Source organism: Panthera leo, chromosome B2, assembly GCF_018350215.1.
Source record: "Panthera leo isolate Ple1 chromosome B2, P.leo_Ple1_pat1.1, whole genome shotgun sequence".
In the NCBI taxonomy this organism is placed as follows: Eukaryota; Metazoa; Chordata; class Mammalia; order Carnivora; family Felidae; genus Panthera; species Panthera leo.
In genome coordinates, this window is record NC_056683.1 from 23086910 (window position 1) to 23103722 (window position 16813).

A 16813-nucleotide genomic window follows, 5' to 3' on the forward strand; every position below is an offset into this window, starting at 1 on the left:
GCTCAGGTCCCACCCTAAATGCCTGGGGATGGTTTGAGAGGACAGAAGCACACTGCAGCTCAGACGGTCTGCCACTGTGGCTGAACCCTGGGCATGGAGATGTGAGCTCACCTCTCTACCTCCTGTACTATTGGGGCACATGGTAGCTGCCCAATATATACATTTGTTTGACAAATATTATTGATAATATTATTATGGCTTCTAACATCCCCTCAGGAGTCAAAACATTAAGTACTTGCATACATTACTTAGTACATTAATAGAAAAGGATTGGGCTAGGGAGAGAGGCTCTTCCAACTCAACAAGTGAACTTAAAATATACAACAGATATTCAGCCTGAAGTCATCAGTCCACGTTTGCCCTCTAGCTCGTAAGGATTTAATGTGAGGCAGGAGAAGAGAAGAAGATCTGGATGAGGCCCCTCCAAAAGCTGTCACACCAAGGTGGCCAACTTCATGCCAAAGGGCCTACAAGACACCATTCCTCCTATAAATTGGGTTCTATACACCCCTTAGTGCTTCTAGCACTCTGGACAGTTTCATTTTTCTTTCACATTTTCAAGGAAGAATTTGTACTCAGGACCATGTCCTGCTTCAAGGACTGCAGACAAATTAATTCACAAGAAGCTCTGAAAAGTGCTACGCAAAATGGCTGGTTGTCTCATCCCTCATATGACTGAATTATTCATTTAAGAGATAAGTATAGCAAAACTCAAAAGGATGTCAAAACCTGGGAGTTTCCTGGCCCCACATCTGGCCCATGGGAGCCACAGAGCACCTAGTAGAGAACACTAGCTCAGGACATGATCTCTGCCCTCACCTGCTCCACGTTATCATCAAGCTGCTTACCCTCCCTCAGCATTCACTTGCCAATTAGCTAAATGGGGATCTGTAGCTAAAATGAATTAGAAAGGCAGAGAAAGTCTTTGAAAACAGTAAATGCTACTGTCACTTTAGTGTTAATACCATTATACAATCTGCTCAAGGCAGTGACAATGCTACACTAAGACAAACACACATGAGATCCGTTCAAATCAGTGACAATGCTACACTAAGACAAACACACACGAGATCCGTTCAAATCAGTAATCACCTCCCATAGTCCATCATCAAAAGCAAACCAAGAAGATATTAAATGCTTACCCGTTAATATTTAATAGTGTTTATTTTACAAAACCACCTCCCCTCCCCACAAACACAGAAGAATGGAGGGAGAGGAGAAGGAGAAAGGAGGAAGGTTCCAGGTACAGTCTAGTCTCTGAAGTTTCACCAGGTGTGAGTAGAGAGACTGGCCTCTTCACTCCACAGGGGGCCCCTGGAAATCCCATAAATTGCAGCATCACAGTTATTTTTGCCACAATGGTTTTGAATGCCTTAAAAATGCCAGATAGCTTGAACCCAACAGACAGACCCCACAGCACTTGGCACACTTCCATCCTCCACTGGACAAAGTCCCCTGAGGTGGCCAGGCCACATGCATACAGCTGGAGAAAGTTGGATCCACCTAGGGCTCCACCACCATTGCTGGCATTGTAGGGGGAATGAGAAGACGAGAGGGACAATGTGGGAGAGTTTTGTTCAAATGGTAGTCTTCATCTCCTGACCAGGTTGGGACTTACAGTCACCTTGGCTGTTCTGCTGGCCTTCCACACAGGCTCCTGGTCCTCATGCCACTGATTTTCTGTCTTAGAGAACAAAGTAAAGGTGGGAATGACAGCACTCTGCTGCTTAGGTTGACAGAGACACTTGTCTCCACCACACGGGATGGGAAAAGACAACACTGTTCTTGGGATCAGCCGTAGGCAGGGACTTCACAGTGACAGAGTGCCCTCCAGCTGGGGTGTCTTAGTAGTCCAAAGCCAGCAGATGGTCTTTAATTCTTCATGCCTCAAGCCCATCATTGAGTCGTGGATCTCTTCCCACTTGTAGCCCATGGACAGCATCGACTCAGGCTGCCAGGGATCCTTGTAGTCAGGGAGTGGCTCAATGGAAGACCTCAGTTCCTCTTCAGGGCCCATGTCTATCCATGAATCCCTCATAATTTCCTCTAAAATGTCTCTGTCACTGTGGTTGTAGATCAGGAATTTCTTAAGCAGGCTTTCACTCTCTATGGACATTTTAAAAAGTCATATATTCCATCCAATACCTAAGCCCACAGGTCTTTGAATTCCAATCCCTCAAAATGTAGGAAACTGGTGACCATAATAAAAAAAGGATGATTCCAATGCTCCAAATATCCACCTAGGGGGCATCATAATTATGACTCCAAAAAAATTCCAGAGAATAAGGAGGTCTGCCACAAGAGGTATTCAGCTTATACATTCACGATGGTGAACACATTACCAAAGCCAAAGTCCACAACCTCGACATTAAGGTCAACAACAAAAAGCAAGTTCTCTGGCTCTAAGTCCCTGTGGACAACACTCTTCTGGTGGTAGCACTGTACATGGACACTGTCTAGAAAATGTGCTACAAGCCTCTTTCTCATGTAGCCATGGTCCACCAAGTAATCAAATATCTCTCCTCCACTAGTAGACACCCTGACCAGGTAGAATGGTCCTGGATCAAGATCATGTCAAACAGTTTCACATTATTAGGATAATTCGAGACCTTCATGTTTCAGACTTCAAGGAATAGTCTCTGGAGGCTAGAAAATCTCTGCCGGAATCTATTAATGATATTCACAGCCACCTTTGTCCCATAATATGCTGAGTCAACATGACCTTGGTGAAGCTGCCTGGCCAATAGTCATAAGAAGCTGCTGTCAATACGAATGTCTTCATTAGTACAGATGGTCAATAAAAAAGAAAAACATAGAAAAACATAAAAAAGAAAAAAATAAGAGACTTGAAAAATAAAAGAAAAATAAAGAAAAAAGAATGAGGACAAATGAAAGTAAAATAATTTTTTTTTAAAAAAGGAAATAATTTTAAAGAAAAAAAATAAAAAGAACAAACAAAAAAAGACAAAAAGCCAAACAGGAAAAAAGCTAACTGTGGTCAACATCCCTTAGGTCACCAAAACTCAGCTTCCTGGGTAAAAGAACCAAAAACCTTAGGGCCAACCATGGACTCCTACAGGTGCATGAAGTTCCCTAACAATGGTTCCTTATGAGGTCATAGCAAGAAATGCACCATTCACTACCGGGAATAATCCACAGTGCTTTCTCACACTTGTCTCAAGACAAATTTTTTTTAAGAAAGAGAGGGGGATTACCCCAAGAGATTCTTTTTATGTGGTTGATAGCCATCAATAGTAACTTACGAAAATTTAAAACATATAAGATGCTTCAGTGGCCTTTTCATTTCTAGTTTGGAAAGCTACAATAACATTTGTCTTTTAAAGAGCTCGTATGTCTACACTTAGTATATTCAATTCCTTTTTCTTTAAGGTCTGAGAGATTCACCTCAAAATGATACCACTGGCAGAGTGATACTATATAACAAAAATTTCTGTTACATAAGAGACAATAAGGTGCATGGTTAACATACACAGAGCTGAAGGGAACAAGACTTTTGGTATTTATTTGTTTTGGTATTTATTTGGTATTTATTTGTTCTTTGCACTTTTGCCCAGAGTCTTTGGAGGTTCTACTCTTCCATGAGCCAGAGATCCTGCTATGTCCATTTCAGTAATTTTTAAGTGTAGAGACTGAAGCTGCAAGTTGAGAAATTCACCCTTTTTAAAACTAAAAAGTCATAAAATTCCATGTCTGTATTATTCAGCATGGGTGTGGGCATGGATACTGGGTGCCAGGCATGGCACCAGTGCCTCAGGAGAGGGAAGCAAGAAGCCCCTAGACTTATTCCTTCTCTGACACTCCTCCTTTCTTTATGTAGATCCAAGTTTCTGACCTGTATCATTTCCCTTCTCTCTGAAGAACTTTTTTTAACACTTCCTGCCAGACAGATTTACTAGTGAAAAGTTCCTTCAATTTTTGAGAAACTCTTTTTCTCCGTCACTTCTGCAGGATAATTTTACTAGATTATAGCATTATTTCAAAGATATTGTGAGTTCAGTTCCAGACCATCACAATGAAGTGAATATCATAATAAAATGAGTCAAATTAATTTTTCCTAGTGCATATAAAAGCTATATTTACTGGCGTCTATTAGGTATGCAATAGCATCATGCCTGAAAAACAATGTGCATAACTATTTAAAAAACACGTTATTACTAAAAAGCGTTGACCATCATCTGACCTTTCATCAAGTTGTATTCTCTTTACTGGTGGAGGATCTTTTCTCCATGTTGCTGGCTGCTGACTGATCAGGGTGGTGGTTGCTGAAGGATGGGGTGGCTACGACAATTCTTTTTTTTATTTTTAATTTTTATTTTTGAGAGAGAGGCAGAGACAGAGCGAGAGCGTGAGCGGGGGAGGGGCAGAGAGAGAGAGAGAAGGAGATACAGAATCTGAAGCAGGCTCCAGGCTCTGAACTGTCAGCACAATTCCCGACGTGGGGCTTGAACCCATGAACCACGAGATCATGACCTAGGACGAAGTCTGACACTCAACCTACTGAGCCACCGAAGCGCCCCTACGGCAATTTCTTAAATAATACAACAATGAAGTCAGCCACACCTACTGAGTCCTCCCCTCAGGAACAATTTCTCTGTGGCTTGTAACGCTGTTTGGTAGCATTTTACCCACAATAGAATTTCTTTCAAATTGGAGACCATCCTTTCAAACCCTGGCACTGCATTTATCAACTAAGTTATGTAATATTCTAAATCTTCTGTTTCATTCCAACAGCCTTCACGGCATCGTCACCGGGAGCCCACTTTCTTTGCTCGTCTGTAACAAGCAGCTCCTCATCCGTTCAACTTTGATCACAAGATGGCAGCAGTGCAGTCACATCCTCAGGCTCCACTTCTAATTCTAGTTCTCTGGCTGTTTCCACCCCAACTGTAGTCACTTGCCCCAATAAAGTCCTGAACCCCTCAAAGTCATCCACAAGGATGAGAATCAACTTCTTCCAAACTCCTATTCATGTTGGTATCTTGACCTCTTCCCATCAGTCACCAATTTTCTTAATGGCATGGAAAATGGTGAATCTGTTCCTGAAGGTTTTCAATTGACTCTGCTTAGAACTATCAGAGGAATCACTCTTTATGGCAGTTCTAGCCTTACAATATGTATTTGTTAAATAATAAAACTTGAAAGTTGAAGTTACTCCTTGATCCACGGGCTGGAGAATGGATGCTGTGTCAGCAGGCATGAAAACAACATCATGTTGTACGTCTCCAACTGATGTCTTGGCTGACCAGGTGCACTGTCAACAAGCAGGAATATTTTAAGGGGAATCTTTGTTTGTTTTTCTTTTTTCTGAGCAGTAGGTCTCAACAGTGTGCTTAAAATATTCAGTTAAATCATGTTGTAAACAGATGTGCTACCATCCAGGCTTTGTTGTTCCATTTACAGGACACAGCCAGAATAGTTAAATTCTTAAGGGCCCCAGGATTTTGGAATGGCGAATGAGCACTGACTTCAACTTGAAGTCACCAGCTGCTTTATACCCTGACAGGAGAGTCAGTCTGTCCTTTAAAGCTTTGAGGTCAGGCACTGACTTCTCCTCTCCTACTATGAAAGTCCTAGATGACATCTTCCAATAGAAGGCTGTTTGGTCTACGTTTAACACCTGCTGTTTAATGCAGCCACCTTCATAAATTATCTTAGCTAGCTATGTCTTCTAGATAACCAGCTACAGTTTCTACATTAGCCCTGCTGCTTTACCTTGTACTTTGACATTACAAATATGGATTCTTCCCTTATACTTCGTGAACCCCTTCTAGCTTCAAACTTTTCTTTAGCAGCTTCCACGTCTCTCTCCCCTTCACAGAATTGAAGAGAGTTAGGGAGTTGGTCTGGATTAGCATTTGGTCTAAGGGAATGTTTTAGCTGGTTTGATCTTCTATCCAAGCCGCTAAAACTTTCGACATATCAGTAAACAAGCTACTTTGCTTTCTCATCATTCATGTGATCCCTGGAGCAGCAGTTTTAATTTTCTTCAAGAACTTTTCCTTTGCATTCACAACTTGGCTAGCTTTTTGGTGCAAGTGGCCTACCTTCTGGCCTGTCTCGGCATTTGACATGCCTTCCTCACTAAGCTTCATCATTTCTAGCTTTCAATTTAAAGTGAGAGACGTACAACTCTTTCTTTCACTCGAACAGTTAGAAGCCATGATAGGGTAACTGGCTTAATTTCAATATTCCTATGTCTCAGGAAATAGGGAGGCCCAAGAAATGGGGGAACAGCTGGTCAGTGGAGCAGTCAGAATACAGACAATATTTATTAATTCAGTTCACCATCTTATCCTAGCACATTTGTGGCACCTCAAAACAATTACAAGAGGAACATTAAAGATCACTGGTCTGGGGCGCCTGGGTGGCGCAGTCGGTTAAGCGTCCGACTTCAGCCAGGTCACGATCTCGCGGTCCGTGAGTTCGAGCCCCGCGTCAGGCTCTGGGCTGATGGCTCGGAGCCTGGAGCCTGTTTCCGATTCTGTGTCTCCCTCTCTCTCTGCCCCTCCCCCGTTCATGCTCTGTCTCTCTCTGTCCCAAAAATAAATAAAAAAAAAAAAAACGTTGAAAAAAAAAAAAAAATTTAAAAAAAAAAAAAAAAAAAAAGATCACTGGTCACAGAGCACCATACCAAATATAATAATCATGGAAAAGTTTGAAATATTGTGAGGGTTATCAAAATATGACACAGAAACATGAAGTGAGAAATTGTTGTTGGAAAAATGGCACCAACATACTTGTTTGATGCAGGACTGCCACAAACCTTCAATTTGCAAAAAACACAGAATGTGCAAAATTCAGTAAAGCAAAGGACAGTAAAACAAGATACGCCTGTACAGACTTCAAGGTTAACTGTTTTTTCTGATTTGCTTATGTGGTTTCTGAATAGAAATCTAGTGTAATTCTTACCCTTGAGCCTTATACAGGTAAGCTATTTATCTCTTCTGGATTTACTCAAGATTTTCTCTTTTGTCTTTTTCTGCAGTTTTAATATGCTATGTCTAAGCACACATTTTTTGAAATTTGCCTGCATAGCGTTCTCTGTGCTTCCTAGATTTGTGGTTTGATGACTGTCATCAATTTGGGGAAATGTCTCAGCCATTATTACTTCAAATATTTCTTCTTTTCCTCTTTATTCTTTTGGTATTCCCAATATACATATTTTATAGTTTTTAATTGTCCTATAGTTCTTAAACATTCTGTTCTGGTAATTTTTTTTTTTCTTTTTTTCCCTTTGCTTTTCAGTTGGGCAAGTTTCTCTTGAAGAATCTGCAAACTCATTGACTGTTTCCTTGGCCCCAGTCTAGTCTACTGGGGACCCAAAAGGCATTCTTCATTTCTCTTACAGTGTTTCATTTCTAGCATTAATTCTGATTCTTTCCAGAGTTTCCACCTCTCTGCTTATATCTATCTGTTCTTGAATTTTGCCCACTTTTTCCATTAGAACCCTTAGCATATTAATTATACATATTTTAAATGCTCAGTCTGATCATTCAATAATCTCTTCTGTATCTGACTATGGTTCTTCTAATGCTTCATTTGGCTCTTCAAACTGTGTTTTGCCTTTTAGTGTGCTTTGTAATCTTTTGTTGAAAGCCAGATATGATGCATTGTGTAAAAGGAACTAAGGCCTTTAGTGTGAGGTTGTATGTGTATCTGGCTAGGAGGTAAGCTGCGTTTACTGTTGGTTTTAGGTGGCAAGAGGCTAAAAATTCCTCTAGTGTCGCTGTTTTTGTCTTTCCTGATGCCTTAGGCTTTCTCTTACAAGGGTTGGAGCCTTGCTGTTGATAATCCCATGTTATTATCCAGGACCATGACTGATATGGTAGTAAGGTACATAGTGCTATAATTAGGTCTCAGTCTTTTAGGGAGCCTGTGCCCCTGGACTGTGACTTTCACAAGTGTTACTCAGCTTTCTTCTTCCCCCTAAGGTGAAACCAAAAGTCTAGAATGGGCTGGAATTGGGTATTTCCCATTCCCCAAGTCAGTTAGGTTCTGTTAGGTAAAACCCAGGTCTGTTAGGCTTTAGTAAAATAGTATCTTTTATGGCAGGCTTTTGTTAAGGAGAACAGAATGCTCTGGATATATTTCAAAATGGTTTATCTTCCCCTCCTACTGCCAGAAACAGGAGAGGGCTTTTCTGAGACTCTGGTGGGGCTTCTGGAAGTAAAATTCATGAAAGCACAGAGTCCTTCTCCCCAATACAGGGCCCTGGTAGTTTTTAACTCTCACCCACAAGCCTCTAGAAATTCACCTGTTACAGTTTAACTGTTCCTAACAGTCCTGGTGGGGGAAGGGGGGGGGGGAGGGGAGCAAGGGCTGGGCATGGGAGGGCTCTACTCTTGGACTTCTATTTCTGGTAAACCGTGATTCGTGCTATGCACTCCTCTTTCCATTTCTTGGGCCAGCAATTTACTCTGTGACCTCGATTCTCTCATGGATCTGAGAAGAATTGTTGATTTTCAGTTTGTTGATCTTATTTTCTCACTATGAGGACAGGACAGTGGACTTGTAAGGTCTTCACATGTCCCATGAAACTGTTTGGTTTAGTAATGTGTCATTTTGGTGATATTATAGTCCTATTTACAATGCTCAAAACTACAAAGATCTGTTTATTTCAAGTATTTTGTTTATAACATGCTATATGGAAATACTACTTGCATACAGAAAAAACACTCAGCACATATGAGTGTTTAGAAAAGCAGCTAATCCTTCCTACAGTGCCACTCAACCTAGATGTATCTTGCACAGTACATCTGACATTTAAAAATCTCTCTGTTTGGATTACAACGATCTTTTCTTTATAAATAACTTCTAAAACCAGATGTTAGCCAACACAAATATGGCTCCATTAGTCAGTGAAGGCTGCCAGTTAAGCATCTGGATAGCCACCAGCATGCCTCTCCATAATGAAGCCCTTGCAGATGACAGAGTGAGCACCAGCAGTATATGCTGCTTTATTTCTAAGGCACAACTCATTTGTTGATGCCATGCAAGGCGGCAGGAGGCAAATGATTTCATTTCATATGAAGCAGGTTCCTATATGGTTGTTTATCATGGTCATTTACCTCTGAACATGCATGTATAACCAGCCCATCATAAGTGTGTTAGGTGTTTGGGTGCCCTCTATTCCCCCTTTCTCCAAAAATCATCTTACTCTTTAGAAACAAAACATTCTTTTCAAAATAATATGCTGCCAATGGTGTATCTTGATGCTTTGGGAAATACATGTTTTGTTGCTAGTATATCATTCTTTCTTTGGAAGATGGGGAGAGCTATTACTTCACCGCAAATACTTAAGAACTTACTATTTCTCAAACTGTGGAATGTTTTTTTTTCCAGATTATATTTTCATAACTTATCTTAGCTCCTTCGTCTTACCATTAAATGAATTTCCCTTCTAACTGTAATTTCTGGCTTCAAAACTTATTTACCTCATTAAATCTACAGTGAAATTCATTACATGTAATTTATGACTTTAGAATCACATTCACATCAACAGACCAAAATGTCACACAGTGTTTGATTTTACTACGGGGTTCTGCAGGTGTCGCAAACATGTAAAGAGATGAGACAACTATCCACGAAGCTATGATAATGGGGAAAGGTCAGATAACACATACATATAAAGGAATACTCACCTTGTCTGACATTGTCCATCATTACATGGAGGTCTTAACCCTTATTAACGTTTGTCCAAGATTCTCATAACAATATTAGTTGATTATCTAATATTCAGGCAGACTATTCCTTATCCCAAAAGATTATTCCTAAAATCCAAATAATTTAAATGAACGTAGAAACCTTATGTTATGAAAGATTCCTAAACCTCTTCAAAACCAAGAATCCATCAGCAAGATCATCAACCACCAATTATCTCCACCCACAATTTGCCAGCTTTATCATTTGAGATTTTTGTATATTAGATTTTCCTGAAATAGAGCACAACTGAACTTTTGTTACACAGATTGTATTTCTTTCTCAAAGAAATCCAGATTGCTATATAAAAGTTGCCTCAAAAATTCTCAAGAATCTTTTCAGATAAAAGTAACATAAATTCTCAATTCAATTATATGAAAGAGTAATGAAACTTATATTTCCCAAACTGAAATATAAGCTTTTTAGATGCCACTGACCCACAGGGCCAACAGGCCTTCCATGGATCACAAATATGGGGACAATCCCCTTACTCCATGGCTTAATGCATAGAAGATATTCAAGATCATTAATCATTAGAGAAAAAACATCCATTCAAACAGCAGACAAGATATAAGCTCTAACTGAGGAGAAATCAGACTAGAGGAAGTTCACCACATAAGGTCAGTGCTTAGTAGAAACCCAAGAGACTTCCTCAGCTATTCCTTGGAAGGAGAATCCAGCAGTGCTGGTGATCCCTGCCGAAACACAGAAACGACCTACCCCTTCCCCCACATCATCCCTGCTTTCCCTGCTCCCACTGGCCTCAATCAAGTGATAACTCTGCTCTGCCCCACACACCCCATCCCGCCCACCACAAGTTCTACTGAATCCATCTCTTCAATATCTCAGGGATCCATCTTCCTCTTTCCATCCCTACTGTCATTGCCTCCATCAGGCCACCTTTATCTAAGGGACCCTTGACTACATTCCCTTAGTCCAGTCTCAGCTTTCTCAATCTATTTTCCCCCAAACAACCAGCAATATCTTCCAAACTACAGGTCTGATCAAGTCACTCTACTGGTGATGCACCTGGATAGCTCAGTTGGTTAAGCGACCAACTTCAGCTCAGGTCATGATCTCATGGCTCATGAGTTCGAGCCCCACGTAGGGCTCTGTGCTGACAGCTCAGAGCCTGGAGCCTGCTTCAGATTCTGTGTCTCCCTCTCTCTCTGCTCCTCCCCCACTCACACTCTCTCTCTCAAAAATAAATAAACATTAAAAAAAAATTTTTTTAAGTCATTCTACTAGAAAAATCATTTAGTGGCTCTTCCATACCAAAAAATGTCTCTGTGGATAAAATCTTTATGCCTCAGCATAATTATACAGACCTCCATAAATTGGCTTGGATGTTCCCAAATTTTGCTACACATAGAAATCTGGGAAGCTTTGCAACTTCCAATGTCTTGGCATACCCCATCCCAACTAAGTCACAATGCCTGCAGGCAGGAGCCAAGTATCAGTATTTTTTCATTTCCAAGTGACTCCAAAGTCAACAAAGCTTTGGGAAACAATGCTTCCCTCTAGAGATTCACCTCCTACAACTCTCTGACTCCAAGCCACAAACTAGCCTACCTGACCCATTTTCTGTTTTTCAATAATCCAAGGCTTTGCTGAGGCTATTCCCTGTGAACACTCTTCCCTCAGTTAAGACTTGTACAAATCAATGTCCTAAAAGAGCTCCCAGTACATTTTAGCAGAGTCCTTAAAGAATTCTCTATCAGAAATTACTTTCTGGGGAAACAATCAACAAAACTAAAAGGCAACCTACTGAATAGGAGAAGATATTTGCAAATGACATATCCAATAAAGGGTCGGTATCGGAAAAATACAAAGAACTAATAAAACTCAATACCCAAAAATTAATCCAATTAAAAAAGGATAGAAAACACGAACAGACATTTCTCCAAAGACGACATACAGATGGCCAACAGACCCATGAAAAGACGCTCCATGTCACTCACCATCAGGAAAATGCAAGCAAAACTACCATGAGATATCACCTCACACCCATCAGAATGGCTAAAATAAATAAAAAACACAAGAAACAGCAAGTATTGGCAAGGATGTGGAGAAAAAGGAACCCTCATGCACTGTTGGTGAAAATGCAAACTGGTGCAGCCGTTGCGGTAAATAGTACGGAGGTTCCTCAAATAATTAAAAATAGAAATGCCATATGATCTGGGAATCGCACTACTGGATATTTACCCAAAACATACAAAAACACAATTCAAAGGGATACATGCACCCCTATGTTTACTACAGCATTATTTACAATAGCCAAATTATAGGTGCATCCCAAGTATCCATCAACAGATGAATGGATAAAGATGTGGTGTATGGTACACACACACATAGGAATATTATTCAGCCATAAAAAAGAATGAAATCTTACCATCTCCAACAACCACTGAATCCAATGGATGGAGCTAGAGTACACTGCCAAGTGAAATAAGTCAGTCAGAAAAAAACAAATACTATATGATTTCACTCATATGTAAAATAAAGAAACAAAATAAATGAACAAGGGAAAAAAGAAAACAACAAGAAACAGACTCTTACCTGCAGAGAACAAACTGATGGCTACCAGGTGTGGAGGTACAGGAGAGAGGGAATTGGTGAAGGGGATTAAGAGTACACTATCCTGATGAGCACTGAGTAATGTATAGAATTGTTGAATCACTATATACACCTAAAACTAATATAACATTTGGCATCTTAACTACACTGGAATTAAAATTTACAAAAGGAAAGAATGAATTACCTTCTGGAAATACCCAATCAAGTCACTGACAAGGAAAGCACATATTAAACAGCTATACATACAGATCTGTGCTGTGAGAGTTGTGATGTGTAAGTGGTAAATGCAGTTGGGAATCAGCTAAGACAATAAAGTATGGCCCTAAACCACTCGGCTTTTATCCAATAAATTTTTATATTTTGCTAAAAAAAAAAAAAAAAAAAAAAAAAAAAAAGGAAAGTATAAAACTAGCAGTAAAGTATAAGTGACTGCATAACCAGAACTAGCTGACAACAGTCTCTCTGGGTGTCTGGGTGTGCACAACCTGGGACCTAGGTAAGGATTTTGTGGCATGTTCTAGCCTGGGATTTGTCTGGCATATCCCTCACAGACAAGAATCCCCAAACGTGGGATTCAGATGATTCTCTAGTTAACCATTATCTGTTTAAATAACACTGAGATTTGTTTTTAGGGTATTGGTTGTTTGTATTTTGCTGGTAAGCTTGCTCTGCACTCCTACCACCTTCCAAATACACACACACACACACACACACACACACACACATGCAAAATCTCTCTCTGTGTCTCTGTCTCTCTCCCTCTCTTCTCAAATCTCAGTTAAAGGCCATGCCTATAGGTTCTCTGGCAACTTGTGCTTCCCCTATTATACCACTGAATACACAATGTTGGGTCTTCCTATTGATCAGACAGCAACCCCATTGAACACCCAAGTTCTCTGGAAGCCAGGGGCAAATCCTCCTTGGTGACCACACATCCCCAAAAGGAAGCATCAGATGGAAGCTCCTAAGGAAAGGGACTGCGCCCTCACCGTTGAACAGCTGTCTCCAGCACATCCAGCACTGGCACATACTAGGCACTCCATTGTTTATTCAAGTCCAGGTTGGATCCCTTAAAAATGATAAATCAATACTTGCCACTGGGGTCTTGAAATTTTGAGAGATGGCTCTTTAAGAAAGAACAGCCAGAATAGGAGGCAGGAATAAAGTGCCTCATAATTTCTAGCACATCCTGGAAATTATCCTACTTTTCAAAACCCTCTTCAATGAGGACATTCCCAGCAGCTACAGAAATGAACCAAATCTTTAAGTTTTGATATTCCCAGTTCTTTCTCCTGTCTTACTATAATATTCTGTACCATTGTTAACGTCTTTTCCAGGTTGGTGATATTGCCCTCCAATGTCAAACAATAAGTCCTCAAATAATAAAGACTATTCCCAGGGCTGTTAGGAAGAATAAGTGAGAATGTAAAAAAAAATAAAATAAAAAGTCTTCTGGAACACAAGAAAATACTATACAAATGTAAGTTATGAGACTTATAGATTAACAGCAAGCTAAACCCAAAAGAAATTCTTACTGAAATTTTTATACTTTAATTTCTGGGGATAAATGAATGCCATGAATGAAACTGATCACTTTTGAATTAAAGGCACATTCACAAGGATTGCAGCTTCATTCATAATCTGAATTGCTTCCAGAAGATGGTCCCAAATCATGTGCTTTTTTCTAAATTATCTACCAGTTTCAGACATTGCACACATCTAAAAAGCTCATTAGAAGTCAAAGAGCTTTATGTACCTAAATTTGGTTTGTGGATGAATATGTTTATTGCATAAAACCCATTAACATTCAGAAGATCCTATGATGCATGGAAAATTATTTAAACTAACTTTTACCCCCAAAGAAATCTACAGTGAGTAAATTCACACGGGGCCACAATGGAGATGTTATACCACTATGGATCAGAAATGCATTACAGTTATGCAAGAAGGCAGTCTGTGAGTGGCTTTTTGTCTCTCATTCTGACAGCGAGATCCAATCATGAGCCTCTAGTTCCATCACTTACAAACCTTCAGGTTCTCGGGGCACCTGGGTGGCTCAGTCAGTTAAGCATCCAACTTCGGCTCAGGTCATGATCTCACAGTTCGTGGTTCAAGCCCCACGTTGGGCTCTGTGCTGACAGCTCAGAGCCTGGAGCCTGCTTCAGATTCTGTGTCTCCCTCTCTCTCTGCCCCTCCCCTGCTCATGCTCTCTCTCTGTCTCAAAAATAAAACATCAAAAAAAAAATTTTTTTAATTAAAAAATAAAAACCTTCACGTTCTCACCAACCCCCCCCCCCCACCATGTTTAAGCTTAAAAAGAGGCTGATGGCCCTCTTCTTAGTTAGATAAACCACCAAGATCAAAAACTGAAAAGGTCTCAATCTTAACAGGGCTTCATATATCTAAAGAGGACAGGATGAACAAATTAAGTTGATCTGAGTCTCATACCACAATCTACAAGAAAGTTTTACAGAATTTTTTCTACGTAACATTTGTTAAGGAGTATAGATATAGAAGTGTTCTAATACAGAGAAAGAAAACTCTATAAACTCATACTCAGATAACCCCTGTTGAGTTAAAAATAATTGAACAGACTATAAGCACACACACACACACACACACACACACACACACACACACACACACAAAATTCCAACAGTACCCCCCCCTCAATCTCTACCTCAGTTACTTTGTCACCTTTCTTACAACAGTTAATGTTTCCTATTTTGGAAAGATTTATTTAATCTATTAAATTTAATAGATTTATTTAATCTATTTAAATAGATTTAAATCTATTTAATAGATTTATTTAATCTATCTATAAAACATTCTCTTCGAGTATTTCTATAAGCAGGGTCATAGGCCACATCTTGCTTTTCATTTAAGAAAAACATGCACTGGCATTTTTTCCTCTGTCAGCACATTATACATACTCCTCACTCTTTGGACAGCTACAGATCATACTACCATTTGGGGGTGCCAGGATTTATTTAACCAGTGCCACACTGAGATGCTCTGGTCTCCCAGGTTTTTGCTACAGCAAATGATGCTGGAATAAGCATCCTTGCCCACATAACTTAGCACATCACTGTGTAAGTACAGAAGGAAGGTGATTTTTTAAAGGTGGGATTCCTAGGGAAAAAAGCATATGCAATCTACTTTGATGCTGTCTGTAGATCTTATGTTTTTGTGGTGAGAGTTTCTGTTTGCCGAAATTCTCATGAGCGCTTAGAATTTTATTATTTTTTTTATTTTTTTTATTTTTTTTTGCCTAACTGGTCAAAAATAATACCTCATTGACATACCTGTATATTTTGTATATTGTATATTTTTTCTTAAACTACCAATTCTCTCTCTCTCTCTCTCTCACACACACACACACACTATTGGATTAATAGTTTTTCATTATTTCATTTTTCATTATGAATTCTTTTAAAATTAAGAATTGTTTTAAAATTAAGATAGTTATTGGCAACTCTTTCTTAGCCACATGTGTTACAAATATACGGCTTAGAGAAAGGTCTTCACCATTCCAAAATTATAAATAAGTCCATCCATGTTTTCTTACAGTTTTACTTCTTTGTATTTTCATGCTTTAATCTTTGATCTATATGGAATTCACCTCGGTGTAAAGAATGAAAGAGAAAAAAATGCATTTTGTTTAATCTTGTTTCCCCGAACATTTAAATTATTGGAAAATCTATTTTCTACAGTGGTTTGAAAACCATCATTATCATAATCCAATTTCAGGTCCATTTCAGGTTTACTTCTGGATACTATTTTGTTCTGTTGATCTGTCTGCCTATTTCTTCTTTTGTAGCAAGAAGTTGAAGTTACCCAGTTCCAGCGTTTAAGTAATGATAGCTTCATAATGTATTTTAACATACAGTAAGTCCAGGTGCTGCTCCTTCTTCATTTTCCAGAATTTCCCAGGTTTTTCTCCCATTTTTATTTTTGCAGATGAATTCTGTATCATTTGCCAACTCCCTCCATAAACAACAAAACTCTTTTGAATTGGGAAAGCACCAATTTTACAAATTTCTAGAGAACTGACCCCTTTCAATATTGAGCCTTCCTTTCTAAACTCTTCCTTTTTCCATTTCTTCAACCCTCCTATCATAGCCCTTTGATTTTAAAGTTTTCATCATATAACTCTTCCACATTTCTTATTCCAAGTTTATCCACAGCTGTTGTAAAAAACCTAGTTTTAAACATATTTTGTTGGATAGGTAATATACAGAAACACTACAAAATTAAAAAGATACAAAGGGATATAAATTAAAAGGTAAAGCTCCCTCCCACCCCTATCCCCCAGCCATCTAGATTTCTTCCCTGGAAATCATTTCAAATCTGCATCAGATGTAAATCATTTTGCTGTTAAGAAATTAGTATGTCCTCTCTTTAAACAGAAAAGCTCAAGGCTAAAATGAATCTCACGCACTCCAGGTCTTAAAGACAACCCTTGCTCCTGCCAGTCAGCCTGGATTCCTACTTCTCCTTAAATCTTCCATGTCTA

General features: G+C 39.4%; 1 protein-coding gene across 30 annotated transcripts in view; it reads right to left on the reverse strand.

The window, feature by feature from the left end:
- The window catches only part of FARS2 (phenylalanyl-tRNA synthetase 2, mitochondrial), a 538971-nt gene that overhangs the window by 456869 nt on the left and 65289 nt on the right, over positions 1–16813 (reverse strand). The window contains exon 1 of one of the 30 annotated variants that reach the window (XM_042938001.1): positions 4202–4308. The exons of the other annotated variants lie outside the window; for them this stretch is intronic. The gene's annotated coding sequence lies outside the window, so the exon portion shown is untranslated. Of the gene's footprint in view, positions 1–4201; positions 4309–16813 lie in introns of those variants that run through there. 30 annotated transcript variants of the gene reach the window in all.